The 15,420-nt window shown below is 40.9% G+C and overlaps 1 protein-coding gene and 1 pseudogene across 1 annotated transcript in view; one reads left to right on the forward strand and one right to left on the reverse strand.

Annotated features, from left to right (window-relative positions):
• PDE8A (phosphodiesterase 8A) overlaps nucleotides 1-15,420 on the forward strand; it is a 136,418-nt gene that overhangs the window by 3,146 nt on the left and 117,852 nt on the right. The window lies entirely within an intron of this gene.
• On the reverse strand, nucleotides 11,075-11,184 carry LOC137207871 (U5 spliceosomal RNA; annotated as a pseudogene).

Genomic DNA, 15,420 nt, shown 5'->3' on the forward strand with positions numbered 1-15,420 from the left:
CTTGTAATACATTAGACTGGGTCATCTTTATGAACGTATTTAAGTATTACTAAAAAATACTCTGGCTGTTTATCCATTTCAGGAGTTATAGTCTATGTGGTTACAGATAATGAATGCTGTGTTCAGTTTGAACACTTACAGTTTTGTATCAGGATGCACTCTAAACTGTAACATTTAATATTTTCTTGTCAGTCTTTAGATTTACTCCGTTTTCCCTTTCCTTAGCTAGGACTTTGAGTTGCCCTTGAAAGATTTATGTGAGTATCCGAGGAGACCCTACGCTCACCCTCCCTCCCTTTTTGTGAACACCTAGTGCACGGCTGAAGACGGATGCCCTCCCCACCGTGTGTCACTGATCAGCTCTGTGAGGGGCAGTCACGTCTGTTTTGTTCCCTGCTGTGTCCCCACACACATTAGGCCTTCCACAAACATTGGTTGAATTGGAGAATTGTGTGGACTAGACAGCCAGCCCATATAAAGGAGAAATAGAAACCAGTTTTAACTAGAGTGGAGGCTGTAGAATTTAGATTTGGTTTTTGGAAGTCTCTGGTACTGCTCTTTCAGAGCATTTGTGCTCAGAGAATAATGTATTTCCACCCTGGTAAGCCCAGTAGATTTCCCTATAGAGATTTAAGGATTAGTGCAGCTGGGTGGGCAGAACACAACAGGTGTCAGATGATGGCGTGGTCACACGCTAACCTCTAACCAGGGGTTACTGCCTTCAGCTCTCAGACCGATTCTCCATTTGTCTATCTCTAGTATTTGCTTGTGTCATTTTTTTCCCCCACGTAGTTTTCTCTTATTTTTCACCACCTTCCCCTTCCTCCTAGTCTTCCTCCCTCCTTTTCCCTGCCAGCCCACCATCCTCCACAAAACTGGTGAAATTACCCACCCTAGTCCACCAAAGTTTAGTGGTTTCTTGGTGTTTCCTAGCTATGGAATAAAATTTGTTGCCTGCTCTTGACATACAGCGTGGATTAATCAAATTTTTATATTTTCCTAAAAGAAAGTGAATTTTTCTTTGTGTGTGACCTGAGTGACCCCCACCCCTGCAACTAGGGGTCACCGGCCCTTCATAGATGATTGGAGTTACTGAAAGTTTCCCTGTGAAAGTGTGGTTGAGAAAATGAGACCCAACTTTCTGTTCCTGAAATAGTGACTATAATTTTATCTTGAGCTCATGGGCTGTGAGTTCTGTCATCACTGTGTTCTTATGCCTTTTGGTATATAGAATCTCATTATCTTGCCATTATCTTGCCTAGCTATAAAGATAACTGCTTTTAAAATTTTTCTTGAATGCCTATTATATACATAAAGTGCTTTGTATTTTATATCTATCTATCTATCTATATATATATTTAGTGCTTAATATCATTGCCACTATAACTCTAAGTTTGGTTCTTAAGAGTGATGTTATGAATGTCACAGCTCTATCGGCTCAGACCTGCCCTGGGCTGGCCCTGGCCCTATCCTTGCTGAAGTGAGTGTTGGGATGGGACCTGTGGTCCCTTCTGGCACAAATGTTCCCTGTGAAGTGGCTTATGACACTGGTTTTCCCTTGGACGGCTTGCCTGTTTGGATTGAGTTCTTCAGTAAGGGAAGGTTTGTGATGTGAGACCGCAGGGTGAGGCAGACATCTCAGAATAACCTAAAATGCCTTAATGGGCAGAGTATTTTTAAAAATTAACATAAAAAGAAATCAAAGAACAGAGGGAGAAGTTGCTTAGGACATGAGTAAGCCCTTGGTGGTATCCAAAGTCAGTGGCTTCAGCCTGGTTTCTCAACACAGTGGGATGGTAGGAGGCATTGGACTCTGAAGTTCTTAGAGAGTAGACTGTTCATATGAGTAATATCCCCCTTTCCTTGATGCCTCCTACGTGGTAGGCACTGTGCTGGATGCCTTTCAGATATAATCTCCTTTCAACCCTGTGAGGTGGCTAGTGTCATTTCCCTTTTGCAGATAAGGCGCCAGAGGTTAGAAACTCACCCAAGGCCATACATTAAGCTGGGATTCAAAGCCATTGCTCCTGGTGCTTACCTCCTGGCTTGTTGCTCTGAGAACCACCTGTCTCTATTACATCTACCATTCTGTGGCCTTCTGCTAGGCAACAGACATCGCAGGTCCACCTGGGTTTTAAGCAGGCATCCTGACTTCCTGGGGCAGTTGGTTCCAGGCCTACCTTAGGTTCCCATGTTTGTGGAAGTCGCAGCCATATTCAGCCCTATCCCAGTTAACTCCTCAAGTAAGGCATTTTGTGAGGCCCTCTGATCTGTCCTCTTCACTCTCTAAAATGAGTTGGCAGGCATCCCTCAGGGGTACTTTTTCCTCTCCCTCGTGCTCAGGCTGCAGGTAGCCTTCCTTAGCCAGGACCTCCGTAGGAGCCAGCCTGGAGTGCAGCCCCTCGCCCCCTTCTTCTGCCCACAGTTCTGCACATACATATCCTCCCAGACTTAGGCCCAGCTGAAGTCTTTCTTGAGGCCCTGGTTATACTTGCACTCTCTTTCCCCTGCTCTTGGGACTTTCTCCTATAGCCCTTGTGGGCTCGGTTTTCTCTTTTGAGCCTCCGGCTGGATTATAGGCCACTTAAGGGCAAGGACTGTGTCCTAGTTTCATTACGGTTCCCCAAGTGTTTCGCACACTAAGTAAATGTTCGGATAAATACACCAGTCTCTAAGGCTGAAAGGGCTTTTATTCATATTCCACGGGTCTATCTCACCTGTTTAAATTTAACCAAAATTATTGGAGTGTGTTGTTAAATGTTTTAATAAAAAGCCAAAATACCCTGAAGCCAGTGATTCATCTGTGGAGGGATTAGTAAAGCTTTTGCCTCTCATTTTGGCCGTGTCAGGGTTGAGCAGTGTTCCTGGGTCTCGTCCTTCTCTTCTACTTTTGTTCTGCTCTGGTAAGAAGAGTGGTGGAATATCTTGTCAGAGAGCTGTTTTGACAAGTTTTGTGTTGCAGTTTCTTAGCTACAGGCCTCGTATGCAGTTTGTCCATCTATATAGACAGGAAGGATATCACAGATTTCTCCAGACTTTGGGGATGGCCTCAAAGAACTCAGCAAGGGGGGCTTGCCAGTTCTTTTATTCTGTGTGGGTTGGAAGCACACCTTCAGTCTGTTGAGTTCATGCTCATTTACTGTCTGCGTGCCTCTCCCTTTCGTGTCCTGCTAGTGTAAGTACAACAGCTGCTTCAGCCTTGTCACTCTGCTCATGGGACAAGCAAAGGGCTGGTGGCACATCAGCAGTTTCCACGTGGTCTTCAAATGTTTGCGGTTGCCGGCAGGTCCCTCGTGAGGTGTGTGTGAAAGAACGGAGGTGGAGGAGCCGGAGGTGTTTGTTTTTAAGTCCAGCACTGTGAGGTACCAGCTGTGTAATATTTGGCAAGTTCTGATCCTAAGTTTTCTCAAGCATAAAATGAGACTAGAATACCTGGGTTTTGGTGAGGATCACTTAAAATAATCTGTGTGAAAGTGTTTTGTAAACTCCAAAGCACCAGTACATATAAGGATTGATCTTTTTCTTTCAGTTACCTTTTTCAAAGGCAAACTTTGCTCCAATATATATGCTTCTTTTTGTTTTTTTGCTAAATTTTTTTTAAGATTTTTGTTTTTTGATGTGGACCATTTTTAAAGTCTTTATTGAATTTATTGCAACATCGCTTCTGTTTTATGTTTTGGTTTTTGGACTGCGAGGCATGTGGGATCTTAGCTCCTCGACCAGGGATCGAACCCACACCACTTGCTTTGGAAGGCAAAGTCTTAACCACTGGACCATCAGGGAAGTCCCTATCTGCTTATTTTTTAAAGCACATCTCTTCCTTTTTAAAATATATTTTTGTCTTTTCCCTAATTACCTACCACCTAGATTCTGCTGTTAACACTTTCTTTTATTTGCTTTACCACTTCTCTCTATCCCTTTATCCACCCAGAAATCCATTTTACTTTTGGAGTCATTTCCAAGTAAGTTCCACATATCAGTATACGTGACTCCTGAACACTTCAGTATGCATATCACCTAGAATTAAAAATTTACCTTTTTTTTTTTTTGTACAAGTGTGTATGCTCGTGTAATGCAAATCTCTGTCAGGATACAGAATATTACCATCACCCCAGAAAGTTCTCTGTGTTCCTCTTGCATTCCTAACCCCACCCACTAACAACCACAGGTTTTTTTTTTTAACATCTTTATTGGAGTATAATTGCTTTACAACGGTGTGTTAGTTTCTGCTTTATAACAAAGTGAATCAGTTATACATATACATATGTTCCCATATGTCTTCCGTCTTGTGTCGCCCACCCTCCCTATCCCACCCTTCTAGGTGGTCACAAACCACCGAGCTGATCTCCCTGTGCTATGCGGCTGCTTCCCACTAGCTATCTATTTTACGTTTGGTAGTGTATATATGTCCATGCCACTCTCTCGCTTTGTCACAGCTTACCCTTCCCCCTCCCCATATCCTCAAGTCCATTCTCTAGTAGGTCTGTGTCTTTATGCCTGTCTTACCCCTAGGTTCTTCATGACATTTTTTTTTCTTAACTTCCATATATATGTGTTAGCATACGGTATTTGTCTTTCTCTTTCTGACTTACTTCACTCTGTATGACAGACTCTAGGTTCATCCACCTCATTACAAATAGCTCAATTTCGTTTCTTTTTATGGCTGAGTAATATTCCATTGTATATATGTGCCACATCTTCTTTATCCATTCATTTGTCAATGGACACTTAGGTTGTTTCCATTTCCATCTCCTGGCTATTGTAAATAGAGCTGCAATGAACACTTTGGTACATGACTCTTTTCGAATTATGGTTTTCTCAGGGTATATGCCCAGTAGTGGGATTGCTGGGTCATATGGTAGTTCTATTTGTAGTTTTTTAAGGAACCTCCATACTGTTCTCCATAGTGGCTGTACCAATTCACGTTTCCACCAGCAGTGCAAGAGTGTTCCCTTTTCTCCACACCCTCTCCAGCATTTATTGTTTGTAGATTTTTTGATGATGGCCATTCTGACTGGTGTGAGATGATATCTCATTGTAGTTTTGATTTGCATTTCTCTAATGATTAATGATGTTGAGCATTGCTTTCATGTGTTTGTTGGTAGTCTGTATGTCTTCTTTGGAGAAAGGTCTATTTAGGTCTTCTGCCCATTTTTGGATTGGGTTGTTTGTTTTTTTGTTATTGAGCTGCATGAGCTGCTTCTAAATTTTGGAGATTAATCCTTTGTCAGTTGCTTTATTTGCAAATATTTTCTCCGATTCTAAGGGTTGTCTTTTGGTCTTGTTTATGGTTTCTTTGCTGTGCAAAAGGTTTGGAATTTCATTAGGTCCCATTTGTTTATTTTTGTTTTTATTTCCATTTCTCTAGGAGGTGGGTCAAAAAGGATCTTGCTGTGATTTATGTCATAGAGTGTTCTGCCTATGTTTTCCTCTAAAAGTTTGATAGTTTCTGGCCTTACATTTAGGTCTTTAATCCATTTTGAGCTTATTTTTGTCTATGGTGTTAGGGAGTGATCTAATCTCATACTTTTACATGTACCTGTCCAGTTTTCCCAGCACCACTTATTGAAGAGGCTGTCCTTTCTCCACTGTACATTCCTGCCTCCTTTATCAAAGATAAGGTGACCATATGTGCGTGGGTTTATCTCTGGGCTTTCTATCCTGTTCCATTGATCTATATTTCTGTTTTTGTGCCAGTACCATACTGTCTTGATTACTGTAGCTTTGTATTATAGTCTGAAGTCAGGGAGCCTGATTCCTCCAGCTCCGTTTTTCGTTCTCAAGATTGCTTTGGCTATTCGGGGTCTTTTGTGTTTCCATACAAATTGTGAAATTTTTTGTTCTAGTTCTGTGAAAAATGCCAATGGTAGTTTGATAGGGATTGCATTGAATCTGTAGATTGCTTTGGGTAATAGAGTCATTTTCACAATGTTGATTCTTCCAATCCAAGAACATGGTATATCTCTCTCCATCTATTTATATCATCTTTAATTTCTTTCATCAGTGTCTTATAATTTTCTGCATACAGGTCTTTTGCCTCCTTAGGTAGGTTTATTCCTAGATATTTTATTCTTTTTGTTGCAGTGGTAAATGGGAGTGTTTGCTTGATTTCACTTTCAGATTTTTCATCCTTAGTGTATAGGAATGCCAGAGATTTCTGTGCATTAATTTTGTATCCTGCTACTTTACCAAATTCATTGATTAGCTCTAGTAGTTTTCTGGTAGCATCTTTAGGATTCTCTATGTATAGTATCATGTCATCTGCAAACAGTGACAGCTTTACTACTTCTTTTCCGATTTGGATTCCTTTTATTTCCTTTCCTTCTTTGATTGCTGTGGCTAAAACTTCCAAAACTATGTTGAATAAGAGTGATGAGAGTGGGCAACCTTGTCTCGTTCCTGATCTTAGTGGAAATGGTTTCAGTTTTTCACCATTGAGGACGATGTTGGCTGTGGGCTTGTCATATATGGCCTTTATTATGTTGAGGAATGTTCCCTCTATGCCTACTTTCTGCAGGGTTTTTATCATAAATGGGTGTTGAATTTTGTCAAAAGCTTTCTCTGCATCTATTGAGATGATCATATGGTTTTTCTCCTTCAGTTTGTTAATATGGTGTATCACATTGATTGATTTGCATATATTGAAGAATCCTTGCATTTCTGGAATAAACCCCACTTGATCATGGTGTATGATCCTTTTAATGTGCCTTTGGATTCTGTTTGCTAGTATTTTGTTGAGGATTTTTGCATCTATGTTCATCAGTGATATTGGCCTGTAGTTTTCTTTCTTTGTGGCATCCTTGTCTGGTTTTGGTATCAGAGTGATGGTGGCCTCGTAGAATGAGTTTGGGAGTGTTCCTCCCTCTGCTATATTTTGGAAGAGTTTGTGAAGGATAGGTGTTAACTCTTCTCTAAATGTTTGATAGAATTTGCCTGTGAAGCCATCTGGTCCTGGGCTTTCGTTTGTTGGAAGATTTTTAATCACGGTTTCAGTTTCAGTGCTTGTGATTGGTCTGTTCATATTTTCTGTTTCTTCCTGATTCAGTCTTGGCAGGTTGTGCATTTCTAAGAATTTGTCCATTTCTTCCAGGTTGTCCATTTTATTGGCATAGAGTTGCTTGTAGTAATCTCTCATGATCTTTTGTATTTCTGCAGTGTCACTTGTTACTTCTTTTTCATTTCTAATTCTGTTGATTTGAGTCTTCTCCCTTTTTTTTTTTGAGGAGTCTGGCTAATGGTTTATCAATTTTGTTTATCTTCTCAAAGAACCAGCTTTTAGTTTTATTGATCTTTGCTATCGTTTCCTTTATTTCTTTTTCATTTATTTCTGATTTGATTTTTATGATTTCTTTCCTTCTGCTAACTTTGGGGTTTTTTTGTTCTTCTTTCTCTAATTGCTTTAGGTGCAAGGTTAGGTTGTTTGTTCGAGATGTTTCCTGTTTCTTAAGGTAGAGTTGTATTGCTATAAACTTCCCACTTAGAACTCCTTTTGCTGCATCCTATAGGTTTTGGGTCATCGTGTTTCCCTTGTCATTTGTTTCTAGGTATTTTTTGATTTCTTCTTTGAGTTCTTCGGTGATCACTTCATTATTAATTAGTGTATTGTTTAGCCTCCATGTGTTTGTATTTTTTACAGATCTTTTCCTGTAATTGATATCTAGTCTCATAGCATTGTGGTCGGAAAAGATACTTGATACAATATCAGTTTTCTTAAATTTACCAAGGCTTGATTTGTGACCCAAGATATGATCTATCCTGGAGAATGTTCCATGAGCACTTGAGAAAAATGTGTATTCTGTTGTTTTTGGATGGAATGTCCTATGAATATCAATTAAGTCTATCTTGTTTAATGTATCATTTAAAGCTTCTGTTTCCTTATTTTCTTTTTGGATGATCTGTCCATTGGTGAAAGTGGGGTGTTAAAGTCCCCTAGTATGAATGTGTTACTGTCGATTTCCCCTTTTATGGCTGTTAGTATTTGCCTTATGTATTGAGGTGCTCCTATGTTGGGTGCATACATATTTACAATTGTTATATCTTATTCTTGGATTGATCCCTTGATCTTTATGTAGTGTCCTTCTTTGTCTACAACCACAGTTTTTTTTTCCCATTGTAAATTATTTTTGCCTGTTCTAGGTGTCATATAAATAGAATCTTAAAGAATGTATTCTTTTGTGTAAGGCTTTTTTCATTCAGCGTAGTATTTTTTTTTTTATAAATTTATTCATTTATTTATTTTTGGCTCAGTTGGGTCTTTGTTGCTGTGTGCAGGCTTTCTCTAGTTTCAGCGAGTGGGGGCTACTCCTTGTTGCGGTACATGGGCTTCTTATTGCGGTGGCTTCTCCTGTTTCAGAGGACGGGCTCTAGGCACGTGGGCTTCAGCAGCCGTGGCTCGAAGCGTCTAGAGCGCAGGCTCAGTAGTTGTGGCGGACGGGCTTAGGTGCTCCGCGGCATGTGGGATCTTCCCAGACCAGGGCTCGAACCCGTGTCTCCTGCATTGGCAGGCAGATTCTTAGCCACTGTGCCACCAGGGAAGCCCCAGCATAGTATTTTTGAGATTCATCTATGTTGCTTTTTTTTCTTGCTGAGTATTATTCTGTTGTGTGACTAGATCACAATTCACTTGTTCATTCTGTTGTTGAGGGATGGTAGGGCCGCTCTTAATTTTGGGCTATTAAGAATACAGCTGCTATGAATATTCTAGTATAAATCATAATGTGGGCATATGCTTTCATTTTTCTTGGGTAACTACCAAGAAGTAGAATTGCTGGGTCATAAGATAGCTATTATATTTAGCTTTTTAAGAAACTGCTTGACCTTTCTCCAGGGTTATACAATGCCACACTCCTGCCAACAGTATATGACAAAAATGTCGTTGGTCTACATCCTTGCCACCGTTTGGTGTTATCAGTCTTTTAATTTAAGCATTTTGGTGGGTGTGTAGTGGTATCTCCTTGTGGTTTTGATTTTCATTTCCTTGATGGCTAATAATTTTGAGTATGTTTTCATGTGCTAATTGATTGTTTATATAACTTCCTTTTTGAAGTTTTTATTTTAACTGTTTTTTATTAAAAGGAAATATAAATGTTTTCATGATCTCTGGGTAGGGGAAGGACTTATTAAACAAGTTACACAAAGCAGTTACCATAAAGGAAAGGGTTAATAAATTCAACTAAGTTAAAATAAAGAACTTCTCATCAAAAGAGAGTGAAAAGGAAGGAAACCATAAACTGGAAGAAGATATTTGCAACACATAACACCAGTGAAGGATTGGTATCCAGAATAAATATAGAACTCTTACAGTAGATAAGAAAAGGACAGCCCAGTTGAAAAATACACAAAGACTCAGGGAGCTTATCAAAGAGGAAACCAAATGACCAATACATGTGTGAAAAGATGTCAGCCTCACTGGGGAAATGCAAATTAAAACCACAATGAAATAACATTTTACACCCACCAAATGGGCAAATGTTTAAAAGCCTGACAGTATTTTTGAGGAATTCTTCAACACTGTAAGTAAAAGCATAAATCGGTTGGAAAACCGATTGGAAAACCATTGTCATTACCAAGTAGAGTTAAACATGTGACCCTATGACCTTGCAATTTCAGTCCTAGAGACACATATGTGTATTGAAACATGCATAAGAATGTTCATAGGAGCATTGCCTTTAATAGCAAACTTTCTGATAAAACCCAAATATCTCTCAGCAACATAATGGATGAATAAGTTGTGATATGCAAAGGAATGCTTTTCAGCTTTGAAAATGAATGGCTTAAAAAAAAAAAGAAGAGAAAATGAATGGCTTATAGGTACAGATATGAACATAGATCAATCTCAAAAACAATGTTGAAAGAAAGAACTTATAGAAGAATTTATAAAGTATAATTCTTTTTATTTAAAGTTTAATAGCTAAATCGTATGTTATATAGGAATATATGTGATGTACCTATAGATATTAAAACTATAAAGAAAACTAAAGAAATAATTACAATAAAATTCAGTTAGGCAGAGAAAGTTTATTTTACAGACTAAAATGATTAGCAGGTTAATTTGAGTGCCTAGTACAGAAGATACAGGAGCCAAGCAGGAGGCCCTGCCCTCAGGGCAGAAAGAGTCCTCTCTGGAAGTGTGGGGCAGGCCTCTGACCTGGAAGTGAGGATGAGGCCTGAGGGATGGAGTGGGTGTTCTGAGAACTGGCAGGAGCTTGGTCTCAATTGGTCAGAAGGTGCAGAGGGAGGAAGGGAGGGAGGGGTTTGGCCTGGGCTAAGAAGACTGGGAGGACCTGGATGGGTAGAGAATGGGGGTGTGTATGGGGTGGGGGGGGTTGCTGCCTTGTTCCACAAACAGCGAGGAGGTTGACCAGGGATAGGAGGGAAGGCTTGAAAGCCAGGTTAAGGAGTTTGAAGTCCATCCTGTAAACTTCAGAGAACTTTCATTTTCAGCACTGTAGTTACAGGATGAATGTATTTTATGAAGATTAAGTTTTAGGAGGAAAGTGCACTGGGTGGGGTAAGGAAAAGTTAGAGGCAGGGCATCACCCAGGGGGCTATCGTGGTGGTTCAGGCACAAGGTATGACCAGGTGTAACTAGGTAGTACAGTGGTTTGGGAAAGGAAGGAAGGAAGAGCTGGCAGGCTAGGGAATGGATTGGATTTGGGGAGTGAGGGATGAGGGAAGTGGAGGGTGACTCAGAGGTTGGGGTTTACCAGCTTAGAAGGACTGTGATAACATGCTCAATTTCTGCAGTGCCGTATAGTTGACTGGGCGCTATTTTTTTTTTTTTTAACTGAAGTATAGTTGATTTACAATGTTGTGTTGATTTACAATGCTGTGTTTTCTGGTATACAGCAAACTGATTTTATATATATATATATATATATATATATATACACACACACACACACACACATATATATTCTTTTTCATATCCTTTTCCATTGTAGTTTATTACAAGATAGTGAATATAGTTCCCTGTGATATACAGTAGAACCTAGTTGTTGATCTATTTTATATGTAGTAGTTTGTATCTGCTAATCCAGAACTCCTAATTTATCCCTCCCCCCTTCCCCTTTGGTAACAGTAAGTTTGTTTTCTAATGTCTGTGAGTCTCAGAATTGTTTCTCTCCATGGAAATCTTTAGTAAAAGGCGAAAGATTTATTTGATCTGAAGAGAAATCAGAGTATACTGAGTGCAATTTTTATACATCATCTCATTTGATGTTCACCAAACTCCTGTGAGGTAGGAAGGAGGGATTTTATTTTCGCTGTTGAAGACCTAAAAGAAGCAGAAATTTAAAGAGATCAAATGACTTGCCCAAGTTTGTGGTGACTGCTTACAGAAACAGGTCCACTATAATAGCATAGGGTAGAAGTCAGAGGAAAGAGAGGGAATTTTTAAAAGCCTTTCTTGTATCTTGGTTCTGGATTTATTTTATAAAAGTTAACTTTTATTACTTTTTCTCTTACAAAAGTAATGTTCATTTTAGAAAACTTGAAAAAGAAAAGGACCTTAAATTGCATAATCAGGAGATAGCTACTCATAAAATGGTAGTATGTTTCCTTCCATCCATGTAGATCACTTTAAATAACTGTAATTAAAAACTATTTTTTAAAATGGTTTTATTCTTTTAGTTCTAGGAAACATTTAATAGTTATTTCTTCAAATGTTGTCCCCCCTTTCCATTTCCTCCTTCCCTTCTGCAGATTCCTCCAAATGATCGGGTTTAGGCACATCTTTGATCTGTCCTCTGTATCTCTTCAGTTTTCTTTTACTTCCCATCTCTGTGCTATAGTCTGGGAGGGTTCTTTAGCTCACTCTCCTAGCTCATTGATTCATTCCTCAGGGTCTACTCAGCTATCTAGCCCTTTGAGTTTTTGTTTTTTAAATTTATTTTATTTTTGGCTGCACTTAGCCTTTGTTGCTGCGTGTGGGCTTTGCTCTAGTTGAGGCGAACAGTGGCTTCTCTTGTTGCGGAGCACGGGCTGTAGAGCGCAGGCTCAGTAGTTGTGGCGCACGGGCTTAGTTGCTCCGCCGCATGTGGGATCTTCCCGGACTAGGGCTCGAACCCATGTCCCCTGCATTGGCAGGCGGGTTCTTAACCACTGAGCCACCCTTTGAGTTTTTAAATTGGACAGTTTTTGTGTTCAAGATTTGTGGTGTGTTCTTTTTATAACTGCTTATTCATGGGTTTTTTTGTTTTGTTTTGTTACAGCATACTCGTTATCTTTTTGAGTATATTAATTATATACACTTTTTTTTTTGTGTGTGTGTAAAATAAACGGGTGCAGTGGTTTTCTGGCCTGTAAACCAAAAAACAGTTTTCAGTGCCAAAAGCTATGTTTGTCTTGAGAGGCCAAGAATATTTCTGCAACGTAGGACAGCTTCAGATCCCACATGAATCTCTCTGGTAATGGCACAGTTTTGGTTTGGGTTCACTTGTTTACAAGGCTAGCTTTGCTACAATGTCAAGTTTGCTTACTGTGCTCAGTTTTTTGCTGGAGTAAAATAACGTAGGCTGGCTGGAGAGGGTCTCTGGTCAGGGCTAGTAGGAATTGAACTTGTTCTTCCAGTGGGCAGTCTCTGGCCAATTGGAGCAGCGTGCCTGTCCCATTGCCAGGCTCTAGAAAGCCCTGCGAGCGTGACACTTTCTCTGGGCCCTGGCTCTTCCCCACCAGGTTGCTTTGGAGTCAGTGGTTTCTAATCGGTGGCGTGAAGGCTTTGCCCCGCTCCCAGTATTCTCAGCCTTCTCTACTACTCTAGAGCCAGGTTGCTAAAATGATCTACCTTCTTCTTATTTCTCCGTCATGAGGAAAATTTCTGGAATTTCTACCCTACCTAAGCTATTCTTCTGAAAAACATGTCTTCAGACCTTATTTCTCTGGTTCCTAGATAAGCTGATCCCACATGCAGACGTCTGAGACATCTGCTACCCTGCAAGCAGAGGTTCAGAGGAGGTGCAGGGTGATCAGATGCAGACCTGATTATGCCATTCCCTGCTTCAAACCCTCTGTGGCTTCCCACTGCCAGATTCAGACTCCTTTCCATGACCTCAAAGCCCAGCCTGGTGTACCTTCTGCCCGCTTCTCTAGCTTTATCCCATGCTTTTACAGACTGAATGCTTCAAATACTTACTTACACTTCTAGGCACTTAAAGACCTCTGGGCTTTTGACTGTGCAGTTTCCACGAAAGTGCTCTGCTGACACTTTCTCCCCAACTTAATCAGCAGAAATAGCAGAAGAACTTTGGCGAAGGTAGAGCTCTGTAGGAAGTATCTTGTGTCTGGAAAAAATGCCGTCAAATTTTTGTGTTTGTGAAATTCCATTACTAAAAAAAAAAAAAGACAAGCCTAAGATGGGACGAAGGGTTCTAACTGTCGAGGTCATGCATGCTCAGAAGATGGAGAGGTCCCTATAGGCTGCGCTGGGGCAGCATTTACCCTCCTGCCTGTTTCACTGTGGCCCTGAGGGCCCGGGGAGTTGAAGGAGGTCGGAGAGAATGGATGTCCTAGGGAGCAGAGGAGCGTGCTGGTGGCTGATACAGCTTATCCTTGCTCACCTCCTGGAGGGGTCTGAGACTGCCGAACTGGTCTTTCCTTGGTGGGCCCCTGAAGAAGTCCCTTCATTACAAATGAAAGAGCATCTGGATTTGATGGTGCACTGCTGAGGGTCAGGTTGTGTGGGACAAACATGCTTTTTTCTCTGGTCAGCACCTATTTTCACCTGGCTGGTTCCACCTTGACTTTCTGAAAACATGGGACACTAACCTGAAAATCAACTCAAATTGATCAAATGTAACAATAAAACCATCATGTATTGAATGTTTACTACATACCAGGTACTGTTCTAAGTACTTTATGTGTATTAACTAATTTAATCTTTAAGAAAACCCAGTGGGCTTGGTGTCACCCTAAAGGTTCACCTTTAAGAGTAAGAAAACTGAGGCAAGTGGGAGGCTTAACAATTTCCCCGAGGTTTCCTGGCTAGAAACTGGCAGCACCTGGATTCAATCCCAGTACACTGATTTCTGAGTCCATACTCGACATTGATACTTCTGTACTTTTCATTTTACTTTTGGAGATTTGTGAGATATTGTGAATTTTTTTGTTTATCTGTTTTTTGAGGCAATTTTCCTGATTCTGTTGGTCAGGATTCTTTTGATTGCAAGTTACATCAACCTAATCTAAACAAGCTGAGGCCCAAAGTGAAATCTGTGGGCCACCATGGCCTGGCTTACGTAACCAAACCATGGGAAGGACAGGGGTGTGCCTGCCTCTGGGCCACGTGAAACCAGGACCCTTCTCCATCTTTCCCTTTCCTGTGGTGTCATCTTCATTTTCTTGGGCTGCTGCTTTCTGCTCAGCAAGAAACAGTGCCCCCCAATAGCTCCTGGCCTCATATTTCACAGCTTCATTAATGGGGAGGGACTGAGCCTCTTCCTTTGATTCCAATTTGAGAGTCCCTGGGAAGAGCCAGGACAGCCTGGCTTGGAACACCTGCCTGCCCAGCGGCCCCTGGTGGCTTCTGTGATGAGCAACAGCTTTCACAGAAGTAGGTAGTTGGATGGGGAGCAGCTCTCAGAGGAAGGGGAGGGTGCTGGTCAGACAGATGGTAGCTGCCCCTGCACTGGGGTTCAGCCCAAGCCCCACAAATGCTTTTCAGCTTGAGAATTAATACTGCTTTTTATGTGTAATGACAGTTATTATTCCTAATTCTGACTCTGAGGCAGTTTGCACTCTCAGTTATCAGAGAAACTTTCCAGTAATTCTGTTTGCTAAGAGAAGAATGGATAACTTGTGGGAGATAACTTGTGGGAAAATTTCCACAAGTTTTGACATAGAAAGGGCTTTCCAGTTGACCCGCTTCCTTACTTGTGCATTCTGCCTAAAAGATACTTAGTGATGCTGTATTGCTCATTACGTCTCTTTTTATCCTGTGGTTTCATAACTATTACTTTTTCTATTCTGTTTTTGCATTCCAGTGGCAAGATCACTGCATTCTGTGTTTTTGTGTTTGTTTCGTCAGTTAACTGTATCTTGGGCAAGTCATCCAACCTTGTGGACCTTAATTCCTTCAACTGTTAGGATAGGCTGACTGTTGTAACAAACCCCCAAATATACAAAAGTCTCAACTTGAAAGAAGTTGCTCAGTCACGTGAAGTTTAAGATAGGTGTTCCTGATCAGTGGAGGACTCTTCTCTAAGTGGCGATTCAGGGACCAAGTCTCCTTCCATCTTGTGGCTCTGCCATCTTCAACACATGGCTCCCCAAGATCATTGTTCACGTCTGCACGGACAGCTTGCAGAAGGGGAAAGAGCATGAAGGACTGTGGGTGAGAGGTTTTTAGGGACCAGATCTGGAAATAGTCCTTGTCTGTTCCATTGGCCACTTGGCCACACCTGACCGCCCTGGAGGCTGGGAAAT

This window comes from Pseudorca crassidens, chromosome 1, assembly GCF_039906515.1.
Source record: "Pseudorca crassidens isolate mPseCra1 chromosome 1, mPseCra1.hap1, whole genome shotgun sequence".
In the NCBI taxonomy this organism is placed as follows: domain Eukaryota; kingdom Metazoa; phylum Chordata; class Mammalia; order Artiodactyla; family Delphinidae; genus Pseudorca; species Pseudorca crassidens.